Here is a 14,674-nt window from a genome sequence, read left to right as displayed (position 1 = left end):
AAACATAGTAAGTGTCCATAAACGTTATATTCCTCATTTCCGGGGAGTATCCATTACCTTAGGGCTGATCTTTTTCAATGATAAGTTTAATGGAGGTTATGGAAGTAATCATAGGAATAGATTTTTTTTACTAGCTCCTTTTCTTCATTCCACCAGTCACCATTCTTTGGCTGCAGTCAACAGAAACCAACTCCAGCTAATTTACTGGAAGAATATAGGGTGGCTCACAGACTTGAAGAAAAAAAATGAAGACTAGGTCTTTGGAAAACACAAGCCAGGACAGCTATGGGGTTCCACAAAGCAAGAACTAATGAACCACCTCTTTGAGACACAAAACTAAAAGAATTCCAGTGGTTTTCAGGCTCTACAAGTTCCCAGAGATGGGGCCTTTGATTGGTGTAGCTTGGCTTACTGCTTACCTCTCTGCTACCTGAAGGGGGAGCCTGTGAACTGACAGCCCATCAGGACAGTGCCCAATGGGGCAGGGGCTCATCCCCCAAAGTAAAATTGAGGCACTATTAACAGAAGAAGAGTGAAAGGTCCCTAGGCAGGCAAAACCCACCGATATCCACAGAAGGCATCTGAGGAACCAGGAAAGTTAGGAACAGGAAGAAGAAGATCTGTACTTGGGGTTTTCTCAAAGCCTCCTGATGCACTCTCCTCCTTCCTTCCAGCTCTGTATCTAACCTACAGTCGTTGCTCCTCTATTTTTCAATTTTATGCTGATGCAGGTTATGTAGAATTATAGATGGTTTGCCATCAGTTTCTCATTGCACCAAAATCAGTAAGAAAATATTCAAAAATTGGGGGAAGTAGGAGTGGAAGAATCAATGGCACCTGAGTAAAACAGAGACAAATAAAGGCATGGTTTGCCATGTCTGCACTTAAACAAGTATTTTGCTAAGTCTGTATTTGTACAGGCAATGGTCACAGTTCACCGATTTACCAAGTCTGATTCCATGGATAAATTGGTCTCCTTTTGTTTAATTCATCAAGTGACTTCTAATTTATAATGTTTCTCCCTTTGTCTCAATATGACAAGAGGTCTTGAAGAACCCTTACACAGAAATGTCATATTATTTGGATGCCCACGATGTAAAAGCACCCTCTGCATTCTGAATAATTCTTTTCAAGAAATATGTGTTGAATGCTTGCCATGTACCAGGTGCTGGACTAAGTAAAGATGTCTTGCCACCAAGAGCACCCCAAATTTGTTGGATCTGCTGAATGTACCCTGAATGGATTAGATGCTGCCTTTCCTGCTTCTCCTCCGCCCACCGTAGGTCATGATGCCTGCTTAGCAACACCTAGTGGTCAGCAGAGGGAACTGTCTGAATCAATGACGTGTTTAGGTGTTCCTTCTCTTACCAGTTAAAGCAAATGCTCTTCTGCCCTGTCAGGTCCCACTTCCAGAGCAAATAATTACAACCTCTTTTGATATCTTTTTCATGTATGTGTGTCTAGATTACTTTTAAAAATCTCGTTTTGTCCCCCTGTTAATTCTCATATTTGACCAACACCTTGGAAACATTCTTATAGTACCTTTCATCCCAGGAAAATTTGACTTTGGAGTGAGCAAAAAAGACAGCTGCATATCTCCAGTGGTCTCTCAAAACAAAATAATATTAAATCTAAATTTTCCCTACTTCCTTTATTTGGTTTCAAATAATATGAACAGGAACAGAATTTAACCCAACTTTAACTTTGAAATATATAGATCCCTCTTTTTAAGGACAACAAGTAAACAGAAAATTCAGCAGATGTGGAGAGAGTTGATGCTGCAAAGGGAACACATTCATGAAGAAGCTGGACCCAGTCAGGTGCAATCACAAAGCCCCTACTTTTTCTCAGTGCTCCTCACTCTGACAATCCATTCTTTCTGAGCCCATTGGATGAAATCTTGGTCAGTTTCCACATACTTCCCAAGAACTCTTAGCTTAAAAAAAAGTCTAAATCAGTCTAATGATCATATAAGTCTAGTCCAGTGTAATATAAAATACTCCAAACACTCTTTTTTTAGTTGACAGTCTTCCCTCACTGCCAGTTTGAAAACTGGAATGAAAGAGGAAGATTAATTATCAGCTTCTCACCCTGTCCTATCTCCTTCTCTAAGCCTATTTGCTAAGTTGGACTTTCCGATCTCTCCAGGGTCTAAGGGACAGATGTACATGGTGAAAGATACATCATCAGAGCTGTCCCTCAGTAGAACATCTGGGACAGCTGCCTTAACGCTTCTGCTTGGGGGGAGGGGAGAGTCTATTTGCATCGTGTCTTAATTCCTCATTTTGTTACATCGTTAAAATTTTATTTGAAAAATTCTTTTCATGATAACCTAAGGAACCATGAATGATGCCCTAATATGCAGACTCCTTTCAAGTAGACTCGTCCTAAGTAGCCTTACTCATTCAGTTGCCCCAGGTCCATAGCCCATTTGGGTCAGCCCTGAACTAGGTCTTGCCTTGCTGGCCAGCCTGGTGCCCCGGCATGGCAGATGCACCATGGCTGGCACTGGACCCAGCTGCCTGAGCTCTAATCCTAGCTCCACTATTTCCTGGCCACGTGATTGGGCAAGTTACTTGGCTTCTTTGTAACTCAGTTTCCTTGTTTATAGTACTAGGGTAATAATAGTCCCCACTTCATAAACTTGTTATGAGAAGTAAATGAAGTAAACTATGTACAGCTCTTAGATGAGTGTCTGGTACATACTAAGTGCTTACTAAATACTAGCTATTATTAGTTTTTTTTTAAGGTTAAAGTATAAATGACAACCTGAAAAAATATTTGGAATATGTATAAAATACAAAAAGTTACTATTCATAACATAGGACAAACTCTTATAAATATAATAGAAGAAGGAAATCGAGGGGCGCCTGGGTGACTCAGTTGGTTGAGCATCTGACTTTGGCTCAGGTCATGATCTCATGGTTCGTGAGTTCGGGCCCTGCATCAGGCTCACTGCTGTCAGCTCAGGGTCTGCTTCATGTCCTCTGTCCCCCCCTCTCTCTGCCTCTCTCAACCTCTCTCTCTCTTTCAAAAATAAATAAACATTTAAAAAGAAGAAGAGGGGCGCCTGGGTGGCGCAGTCGGTTAAGCGTCCGACTTCAACCAGGTCACGATCTCGCGGTCCGGGAGTTCGAGCCCCGCGTCGGGCTCTGGGCTGATGGCTCAGAGCCTGGAGCCTGTTTCCGATTCTGTGTCTCCCTCTCTCTCTGCCCCTCCCCCATTCATGCTCTGTCTCTCTCTGTCCTAAAAATAAATAAACGTTGAAAAAAAAAATTAAAAAAAGAAGAAGAAAATCCAAGAGAAAAAATGATCAAAAGATATGGAAAAGCATTTTACAAAATAACTGAATTACTAATGAAGAAAAAAGTGCCCACCTCAGTTGTAATAAAAGAAATGCAACTTAAAACAATTACAATGTGCCATATGTTGCCCTCAGACTTAAAACCTTTTCATATTGGTGAGAACATGAGGGCACTCCCATATACTGTTAGTGAAAATAGAAATTAGCAAAAGTCTCTGTGGAGAGCAATGAGCTAGTACCTCCCAAATTTTAAATACATGCTACGAGACAGACTAACTACATATCCCAAGGATCATACACTTCCTATATTTGCTTATCCCAGAGAGGACCATTGACCCTTCTTAAAAAATGCCCACTCAGTCTCCAAGATTTCATTTGTGGTCTGCACCTCAAATTCTCTAATTCCTCTCTAAAACTTATCAGGAGATCATGCATCTTTAAATTAATAAACAGATTTTCCTGCTTAGTAGCGAAATTAAATCTATCTTTCATTTGAAAATCTAAATCCGGGCATGGTCCACTTTTTCTGTAAAAGGCCAGACAGTAAATGTTTCCAGTTCTGAGAGTCATACAATCTCTGTCACAATTACTCAACTTTGCTGTTGTAGCACAAAAGCCACTACTGACAATATGTAAATGAACGAGTGTAGTTGTGTTCCAATAAAACTTTATTTGTGCACGTTTAAATTGAGCTTTGTGGGGCGCCTGGGTGGCTCAGTCGGTTGGGCTTCCGACTTCGGCTCAGGTCGTGATCTCGTGGTCCGTGGTTTCGAGCCCCGCGTTGGTCTCTGTGCTGACAGCTCAGAGCCTGGAGCCTGTTTCAGATTCTGTGTCTCCCTCTTTCTCTGACCCTCCCCTTTTCATACTCTCTGTCTCAAAAATAAATAAATGTTAAAAAAAATTTTTTTTAATTGAGCTTTGTATTATTTTCATGTGTCACAAAGTATCATTCTTCTGATCTTTTTCAACTATTAAAAAGTGTAAAAAAGGGGGCGCCTGGGTGGCTCAGTCGGTTGGGCGGCCGACTTCGGCTCAGGTCGTGATCTCATGGTCCGTGGGTTCGAGCCCCGCGTGGGGCTCTGTGCTGATGGCTCAGAGCCTGGAGCCTGCTTCGGATTCTGTGTGTCCCTCTCTCTCTGCCCCTCCCCTGTTCATGCTCTGTCTCTCTCTGTCTCAAAAATAAATAAACGTTAAAAAAAATTTAAAAAAAAAGTGTAAAAAAGACATTGTAAGCCTGCAAGTCATACAAAAACAGGAGGCAAGCTCAATTTAGCCCACGGGCCATTTTTTGTTCTTTGTTTTTTGACCCCTAATCTGAAAGATAGAACTCCATTTAATCTGGTAAATGAGCTACCATATGAGCCTTTGTTCCCAACTCTAGACCGCAACAGAAGAATTCTCAATAAATTTCTAACAGTTTTCTCAATACCTCATGGTATGCATATATTACATATAAATTACAGTAAATACCACAAATGGCTCGTGGTTTGAGGAAATAGGTGGCATTCCTTACAGGTTATTCCAGTTCTAATGTACTTATGAATATACTTGTGGATTTTTTGGATCATCAAAATATATGAACTTGTGAACATTTCAAAAGGTACAGAAAAGACTGAAATAAATAGGGAAATGAAAGACGGTGAATTAATGTTTTCCATTAAAACCAGTGATTTTGTATTTCAGTAGGGTTGTTTTCATTACATCAGAGCGGAGATATCAAAGTCTCATCTCAGAACTGTGTCCTTCCACTGGCCCCTGCACAGAAGAGTGTCTGGAAGCATGCACCAAATATTTTATGAAGTGGGGAAGAGGAGTAATGAAGAGAGCTTTCACTTTATATTTTAATCACTTCTACATCATTTGAACATGTTGCCATATGTATGTATTACTACAATAATTTTGTTTAAATTCAATAAGCATTTATTTTTTAATGATTTACCCAGAGTTGTCAAGAATATGGTAGGAGAATAAATCAGTCCCACCTTTTGAGAGGGCAACTAGATAGTGTGTATCAAAAGCCTTAAAAAATACAACCCCTTTGACTCAACAATTAGAATTTTCCCTCCTAAGAAAATAATTATAGTTGGCGCGGGGGGGGGGGGGGGGGGAGCGGGGAGTTGTGGAATAGCCATGAGGATTTTCTTAACAGTATGATTCATAATAATGAGAAGTTGAGGGGGTATCTAAATATGCAAGAATAAAAGCTTGGTTGACTTATGAAGCATGTGTAGAATAAAATAAATGGCTTTCAATAGGAATAAGTGGAAAAAAGCAGGACAAACTAGTTGGAGATTGTATGTGCTAGTTTTTATATAGTGAACATGGAACTTTTTTATTGGGCTGAAAATGGGTTGAGTCCTGTGATGATCTAGGTGCTGAGGGATAAACTGTCAAATTTTTCACACGTACTTGTTTCAAAATGGCCCATAAATATTTCAATAGTTATAGGTACAGAGTATGGTATGGCTTTGGTGTCCAGTTAACAGATGAATGGCATTAACGAATGCCAAGGTACCCACAGTTTTGGTGTAGCACGCCCAAGGCTCCAGAAGATTCAGCACAGCTTTTCAGGGGTTCTGGCCCATCAGCACTTCTCCTGGCAGCAACACCCTCACCTGGACTCAGCAACAGAGGATGTGCTCCCAGAGCAGACAGCAGAATCCTTGATGTCAGGCATTCGCAGCCTGGATGCAACAGACAGCACCAGACATGCCCACCCCACCCCCCCACCCTCAGTGCAATGGCCTCCGGGGTTGTCGGAGAGAATCTAAGGAAGGCCAACAGGGAAAACCTACAGTAACTGACAAGGCCATATCTGTGAGTCCACGTGAGTCATCTCTTGCAGAATCTTCAAAATACGCAGGGGACCAGGGAAGGGGGCCAGAACTCCCATCACAGAAGGTATATGCACAGCTGAAAAATACCATGTGCAACTGACGATGAGATCTGGGTTTCCCCCCAGACTTGCGGGGCCCTGGACACACAGTTTCTATATCTGCATCACGGTCACTGGATACCAAGGGTATCTTCAATCTTCATCTTGTTCAAACAAGTTCTTTCCTAAAATGGGCCTCTGAAGATACAGCTGCTTGGAGTTCCAGTTGTCACCCATCCTTCTTACATTTCCTAACCTCTTCCAGATGAGCTAAGTGGCATTAAGTGTAGCTGAGGTCACCGAAGAGATGTTTAAATAAGCTATTTTAAAAGTTACTGACATCAACAGCTCCGAGCTGTTATTTCTAGGTCAGCACAACGTCTTCTCCGTAGCAGCGACAGTCGTGGCTGAGGACCGCCTGACTGTGCGGGAGGCAGTCGGTCCCGAGCTGGGTGGAGCTCCAGCAGCGTAGTGACGTTATAGGCCCTCTATCGGCCGACCTTCTGTAAAAGGTGGAGGAAAGTCCTCCCAGTGGAATTTAAACCAAATGAAATATCTGATCATCACTTGGTTCTGAAAATTTTTTTGACACTTTAAAATTTAGAAATAAGATGCATATATTTCATCCTATTCAGACTTTCCATTTCTTTAAAAATAATTTAGTCTCACTTATAGAGAAAAAAAAAGATAAAATTTGTGTTTATTTAAATATTTACCAAGTGACTCTGGGAAGGGAAGCTGGATCCGACAACACCTAAATTCCAACACTTAGATTCTACAATTCTATGAAATAAATGGGATTCACTCAGATTTGGTTTGTTTGGGGTGGTTGGATCTTTTTCAAGCCCAGAGCTTCTAGGATATTTTCAAGCCCCTGGTTTCTAGGATATTAAGAACGATAACAAAAGAGAAATGATTCACCTTTTTATGAGAGGCACAGATGTCAGTGTATCTAAGGATTGTGTTAATCTTCCAAATGCTGTTGATTGTTTTTTAGATGGCATTCTTCTTAACACCTTGATCAACATGAATCCACAATAATAAGACCTTACATTTATTGAATGCTTACTATGTCTTGACACTATACTAAATCCTTAATTTTAAACTCATTTAATCCTCCCAATGTAACGAGGCAGCTCTTATTATCATGCCTGTCTCACAGATGAGGCAGCAAGCACAAAAAAGTGAAATGACTTGCCCAAGTCAGCTCAGTTCATGAGGACAGCGGGCTGGGATTTGGTCCTAGGTCTGTCTCATTCCAGAACCTGCAAGCTCTTCACAATACCTGGCATACCACCACCTCTAGGTTGTGGTGTGTGGCAGCCATGAGAAATCAATTAAATTCACATCAACCCCAAAAGACAGCTACCATTTCCACAGATGAAACAAAGCTTCCTGATCTTTCATTCTTAAAAAAAAGAAAAAAGAAGCTTTTATATAGATGCCAATAAGTAAATAAAACATCCCTATGATAAATGTAATCTTGGATTTTTTATAGCAACTTCTTAAAAATCTCTTGACAAATATGAGGTAAGGAAATAAACACTCAATTTGAAAAAGGCTTTTCTTCTGATGGGTGTTAAAACAATAGGAATCATATATAAAACTTTCTAATCATCTATCTTAATCCAGAAATAAAACCTGGGATAAATAAACACACACACACAGATACACACACACACACACAGGCATATATACATATATATAATCTCAGATGAATATCCTTTCCTTTTTTTTTTTCAAGAGAGAAAGAGAGAGCAAACAGGAGAGGGGTAGAGGGAGAAAGAGAGAGAGAGAGAGAGAATCCCAAGTAGGCTCCATACTATCAGCTCAGAACCCAACGAGGGACTCAGTACCACGACCCTGGGATCATAACCTGAGTCCTGAGCCCTGAGCCGAAATCAAGAGTTGGGCGCTTAACCAGCTGAGTCACCCAGATTCCCCATCAGATGAATATCCTTTAAACAATCCTCCCTGTAAATCATTTTTCATCCCAGCACGCAAGATAAAAGTCGAGCAGCAAAAAGTCTGAGGTTACAGTCTTTGGCAAAGGCCTGAAGTGTGTATATTCTAGGTAGCTAATTAAGAGCAGATATATATGCTCTGAAATATTATCAAGTTCTTATTCAGTAAAGAGTGGTGTAATGGATAGTAGCCCATGGGAGAAAAAAACCAGATAAATTTAGATTCTACATCTCATATCATATATTAAAATAAATTTCAGATGGATCAAAAATGTAAATATTGAAAATATGAGGGGGTGTCTGGGTGGCTCAGTCAGTTGAGCATCTGACTCTTGGTTTCAACTCAGGTCACGATCTCACAGTTTCATGAGTTCGAGCCCTGTGTTGGGTTCTGCGCTGGCAGCTCAGAGCCTGCGTGGGGTTCTCTCTCTCTCCCTCTCTCTCTGCCCCTCCCCCACTGTCTCTATCTCTCTCAAACAAATAAATAAATAAATATTAAAATTGCTTTTTAAAAAATATCAAAATTCTATCAGAAAACATGAAATAAAAATAATTTTTATAATTCTAGAATGAAGATGACATAAGAGATTGATAGATTAAATTACATAAACATAAAAATTTTGTATGAGAAAAATACCACAAACAAAAAGCCACGTCAAACTGAAAAAAATGATTATATAATCACAGACAAAAGGCTAATTTCCTTAGTGTACTAAGAATACATATAAAAAATATGAGAAAAACAGAAAATGGGTAAAGAATATGAACCAACAGTTCACAGAAAAATGAGGCCAAATGACTCTTCAACTTACAAAAAACATGTGAACCCATTCATAATAAAGGACTGTGCAAAGGAACAAGAGGATATTCCTTACCTATCAGATGGCTCAGATTCACTTCATCCATTCACTTCATCACTCTTTGTGGATGAAGGTGCAGGGAAATAGGCAAATGGCTGGTGGGACTGTAAAGCAGAACAAACTCTATGGAGGAAAATCTGGCAATGGTCGTCAAAATTATAGAAAGCACATAATCTTCGACCCAGAATATCTGCTTCTGAGCAAATATCCTTGGATATACTTACCTGTATGGAAATAACAAATATACAAGGATTCCCCTCTCTAAGATACAAAGTAGTATCTCTCACCATCTTCCATTTCTTTCTTATGTATTGATCATAACAGCACCAATACTGTCCTGATCTGCTTATTTGGTTCGACTGTCTCCCTCTAGAGTGTGCGTATGAGTAAAAGGTAAGCTGCAGGCCTGCTTGGGGAGGTGATCCCCATCTGCCTTCTCACGGCACCTCTTCCTTGTGTAAATTCGGATACCATGAGTTGGTTATCTGTCCTGTTTACCGGGAGAGCAGTATATGGGCATTCAGGCAAGCCATGGGCCTACGCGACTGGAATCATATAGACAGGTGGGGACTAGGGCAGTACACTCTCTGTTTCAGAATGAAGCACCCATAGCTTGACCTCATTCATGGAAACTCTGTACGACCCACAAGGAGCGGCTGGATCACTGATAAGATCAAATATGTTTCACATGCTGTTTTACCTGACCTGTTTCAATCTACAGAGTAAAACTTAGTGCTAGACTTAGTTCAACTGAATACTACTAGCCGCATTGCTAGTCTGAACCTAGAACCAGTCCTGGTGGCCGAACCACTCCAGAAGGTGGGCTACATCCCCAGCATCCAGAACAGGATCTGGTACATATGAGCAACCCTATAAATAATAGTTAAATGATAAATGAATGGATGGATGAATATTGTTACGTGACCAAGACCAAAATGCACAAGAGTAACACTGCATGTTACCATTTGTGTAAAAAGATAATATTGCTTCCATTGGCACAGGCTAAGTCTGGTCAAAGGCACAAGTAATTTGCACCTCAGTAGATGAGTGCACTTCTATGTTTGGTAGTTACCGGATTTCTTTAAAGATTTTTATTGGAAAATGGTTGTTGGTCTGCTTTATCATATATGTAAATGTATAAATGATTAATCAAGGTTGTATATCATAGGCAATAATGATTTTGAACTGGAATATCTTCAAAGCAGACATTACCAAGGAGCTGGAAGCGGTATATAGTAGATAGGTGGATGTTAAGCAACATAGAACCCTACTGATCCCATAGGATAGAGAAGCTGGAAGATAATACAGTGTCAAGTAACTAATCGGGTTGATCTTCCCTATGAAGTTGGTGAAAATCAGTAGGTTTTGAGATAAGAGGTGCTAAAAAAAAAATATTAACTTGCATTATAAGGAGTTTGTATTGGGGCGCCTGGGTGGCTCAGTCGGTTAAGCGTCCGACTTCAGCTCAGGTCATGATCTCACCGTTCGTGAGTTCGAGCCCCGCGTCGGGCTCTGTGCTGACAGCTAAGAGCCTGGAGCCTGCTTCGGATTCTGTGTCTCCCTCTCTCTCTGCCCCTCCCCTGCTTATGCTCTGTCTCTCTCTGTCTCAAAAATAAATAAAAACATAAAAAAAAAATTAAAAAAAAAAAATAAGGAGTTTGTATTAAGCTTTCCAATCATGGTTAGATAATAGTAAAAATTGCTATTACAACTAAAATAAATGTATATATACATATTATAACAAATACATAAGATACATTATATATAAATACATACATATACATATATTAAAAATTATGTATATACGTATATATATATATATATGTTTATATGTAAAGAAAAATACATGTTTTCTATCCCCTATGTAATAATTGGAACAGATGACAAGTTTACAGATAACCCAAGAACTATTAAAAATTTTTAAGAAATACACTTAAAAAATGGATAGCATTGCCTATCTTTATACCACTCAGAATTATCATGTGATGTAATAGGAGACTGTTCCTGCTATCTGGTTATCACAGCATGGGCTCTGTATCAGGGGGTCTATACTAGACAATATCCATCTACCTATGTTTTCTATATACTTTATCCCATTAACAGCTTGTTTCCCCCAAGTCCAAGGTAAAGTCTGCAAATATTGCAAGGTCTTTCCACTCTGACTGGTAGTGCAAACAATTCCCAGTCCTACTGCTGGGAATTATTCAACCTACTGCTTTCAGGTGGTTCTTTCCTGGCCTGGTCGAATTTTGCCCCATGTGTGCACAGATCAGTAGTTAGCCAAAGATCCGAGCGGACTGCTCTGCAGATATCCAGCACATTCTCAGTCTCTCTATTCCATCTCTCCCCACTAATAATCTGCCCTGAATATTCTTACTAGTCTCCTCTTCTCATCTCTGCCTCTCAGTTCAGTGAGGATACTAGGCTCTGTTTCAGTTCTCCTCTATGCCCTGGAAATGGCTTCAGACAGTCAGCTGGGACAACCATAGGGCTTGCCTTATTTATTTCCCTTCTCTTGGGTTTCATGGCCCTATGCTACCTGCTGTCCACTATCTGAAAACAGTTGTTCTTGCTGTTTGAATTTCTAGTTGTTTATTACAGGAGGGAAATTCTAGTTGCAGTTAAACCTTCATGGGAAGAGGTAGAAGTCAATAATTTTATCCTTCATACTTCTCTAAGAGTGATAAAGAGTATCTCCAAGGTCAGTTTCAATAATATTGTAGTCATGTTACACACACACACACACACACACACACACACACACACATACCTGCAACAACAATAATCCTTATCTTTCAGCGGTTCTACTGAAATATTTGTGGACTAAGTGATATCATTTCTGGAATTTGCTTCAAAAATACGGGTGAGGGTAAAATTGCATGGACATACACAATGGCCATGAGTGGATAATTATTGAAGTTGGGTGATGAATACTATCTGCTTTCTTATGTTTGAAATTTCCCATAACAAAAACTTTTCTGAGGTTGTGCCTGGCTGGCTCATTTGGTGAAGCACGCGACTCTTGATCTCAGGTTTGTGAGTTCAAGCCCCACGTTGGGGGTAGAGATTACTTAAAAGAAATCTTTAAAAATAACTAATTAATTAAAAAATAAAAACTTTTCTAAAATCCATTATAAGCAACTCTATGTTTAATGCCCACTAAACAACCTCTGTGTCAACTTCACAAGAATGAATGATCTGAGGGCCGGGGTTTGCTGGTAGAAAGAGGCCAAATATGAAAGCAGTCAGTGTGAAAAGAGAAACCACAGGGAAGGGAAACTGAAAAGCTAATGGCAGTTCTCAGCCGCTGTATCTTATCGGTTCAGGTAATGGCCCTCCCTGATAACCCGAATATCCAGGACCTGGTACTACAGCAGGCTAACCACAGCCCTCCACCTACTGTGAGAGGGGGCGGAAGCCCTGCCCAGCTCCACGTAGTTACTGCTGTCACGGCTTGGGCTCTATTTTAGAGAGTGAGATTTCACAAGTCACAAAACCAATCTGTCCTGCCACAAACTCTGGTTAAATAGAATCTGGATTGCTATGGTAACGGCACAGACAGGCAGGAGGGACCCATGCTTTGTCACAGTGACAAAAAAGGAGGTGAAAAGCAGAAGTCAGAGAAAGCAACCTGTTCATCACTCAGGACCTAGCCAGGAGCTCTCTTCAGTAAATGCTCTGGAGAATGTAAATGCTGCCTCCTCTCAACCCTCAATGACATCCTCTATGGCCTCCTCTATAGAGCTATGTTTATAACACAGAGTCTGTGCATCCAGGGAAGGTATCATTATTTCCATTTTGCAGAAGGGAAAACTGAGGTTCAGAGAGACTAGGGAAATCTCTAAAGTTCAGTAAGTGCCAAAGCTTGGATTGAAACCCAAATCTATCTAATGCCAAGGCCCATGTTCTCCCATCTCTGATCCTGTAGCATTTAGCATTTGTGAATGCTCATTCAGAAATTATCCATGTACACCTGTCTGTCATCAGTTATAAAATAAACAGAATAAACAATATCATAAAGGCAAAGGGAAACATAGAAATAATGTTTAAGTATTTAAAGAGCCTGGAGCCTGTTTCTGATTCTGTGTCTCCCTCTCTCTCTGCCCCTCCCCCGTTCATGCTCTGTCTCTCTCTGTCCCAAAAATAAATAAACGTTGGAAAAGATAAATAAATTAAAAAAAATAAAGGTCCAGGGTGTTTTGAGAACTCATGTTCCGTCCCTCTCCTCTCCCAAATTTCAACCAAATTAAGAACATAGTGCTAGCCTATAATAAAGGGGGGAAATCTCTTTCCTTTATGGAAACCTGAGAAGAGATAAATAAACAGAGACCTGCATTAAGGGAGGGGCCAAACAAGCAATATTCTAGGACATCAATCTGTATGTCAACCTAATATCATTGGGGTAAATGGTAAATTATTTATTATAATTAATAAATAATATAATTATTATAATTATTGGGATAAATAAAAATTATACTATTCAGTTCAGGTTTCTTCACATAACTTCTCAAATAAATAGTACAATGTAAGTCAGTCTTATTCTTGTTCAGGGCCTATAATAAAGCCTCTATTTGAACATTTTTCTTTTTTTAATATTCTTTTTTTAAGTTTATTTATTTATTTTGAGAAAGAGAGCATACAAGCAGAGTAGGGGCAGAGAGAGAGGGGGGGAGAGAGAGAATCCCAAGCAGACTCCACGCTGTCAGTGCAGAGCCTGATGTGGGGCTTGAACTCACGAACCGTGAGATCATGACCTGAGCTGAAGGCAGACGCTTAACCAACTGAGCCACGCAGGCGCCCTGGAACATTTTTCAATGTGGTAGATAAAAGGGTATTTATCATCTCAAACTCTTTTTTAAGGAAGGTGTTTTTGTTTGTTGGTGGTGTTATTTGGGGATATCGTTTGTGTTTTGTTGAACACAAATACCATTTTTATCTACAGCATGGTTACCTTGTCATAGGTGAAGACGGAAATCAAGGGGACTCTGATAGGAATGCAGCCATGAGGCTGTTGCGGCTGCTACACAACACGCACCATGAACCACCACTTCCACCGATGAATTCTAACTATATTTTAGTCTTTGCGTTATTCACTCAAGACTGAAAGTCCTAAAAAAGACACGCACCTCACACCTCATACAAGCATTAACTCAAAACGTGTAAAATCCCTAAATACAAAATGTAAAACTAGAAAACTTGAAGAAGAAAAATAGGAAAAAATTGGTGTGGCCTTAAGTTAGGCAAAGATTTCTTAGACATAACAGTAAATTCATGATGCCTAAGAAAAACAAATCAATGAATTGGAATTCTTTAAACTTAACAACTTTTCAGGACCCCTGGGTGGCTCAGTTGGTTGAACATCCAACTCTTGGTTTCAGCTCAGGTCATGATCTCACGGTTCATGGGATTGAGCCCCACATCAGGCTCTGCACTGACAGCACAGAGCCTGCTTAGGATTCTCTCTCTGCCCCTCCTTGACTGGTGCGCTCTCTCACTCTCTCTCTCAAAAGTAAATTAAAATTAAAATTAAAAATTTTTTTAAACATTACATAAATAAAAATTAAATTAACTACTTTTCTCCTTAAAAAAACACCACTAAGAAAACAAAAAGACAAGACTCACACCAGGAGAAAATATTTGCAGATCACATTTCTGTACTCTATCTAGAACA

This window comes from Lynx rufus, unplaced genomic scaffold (assembly GCF_022079265.1).
Source record: "Lynx rufus isolate CCGP_SWC_20201006 ecotype Redwood Valley unplaced genomic scaffold, mLynRuf1.p SCAF_8, whole genome shotgun sequence".
NCBI classification, from domain to species: Eukaryota; Metazoa; Chordata; class Mammalia; order Carnivora; family Felidae; genus Lynx; species Lynx rufus.
This window is presented reverse-complemented; position numbering follows the sequence as displayed.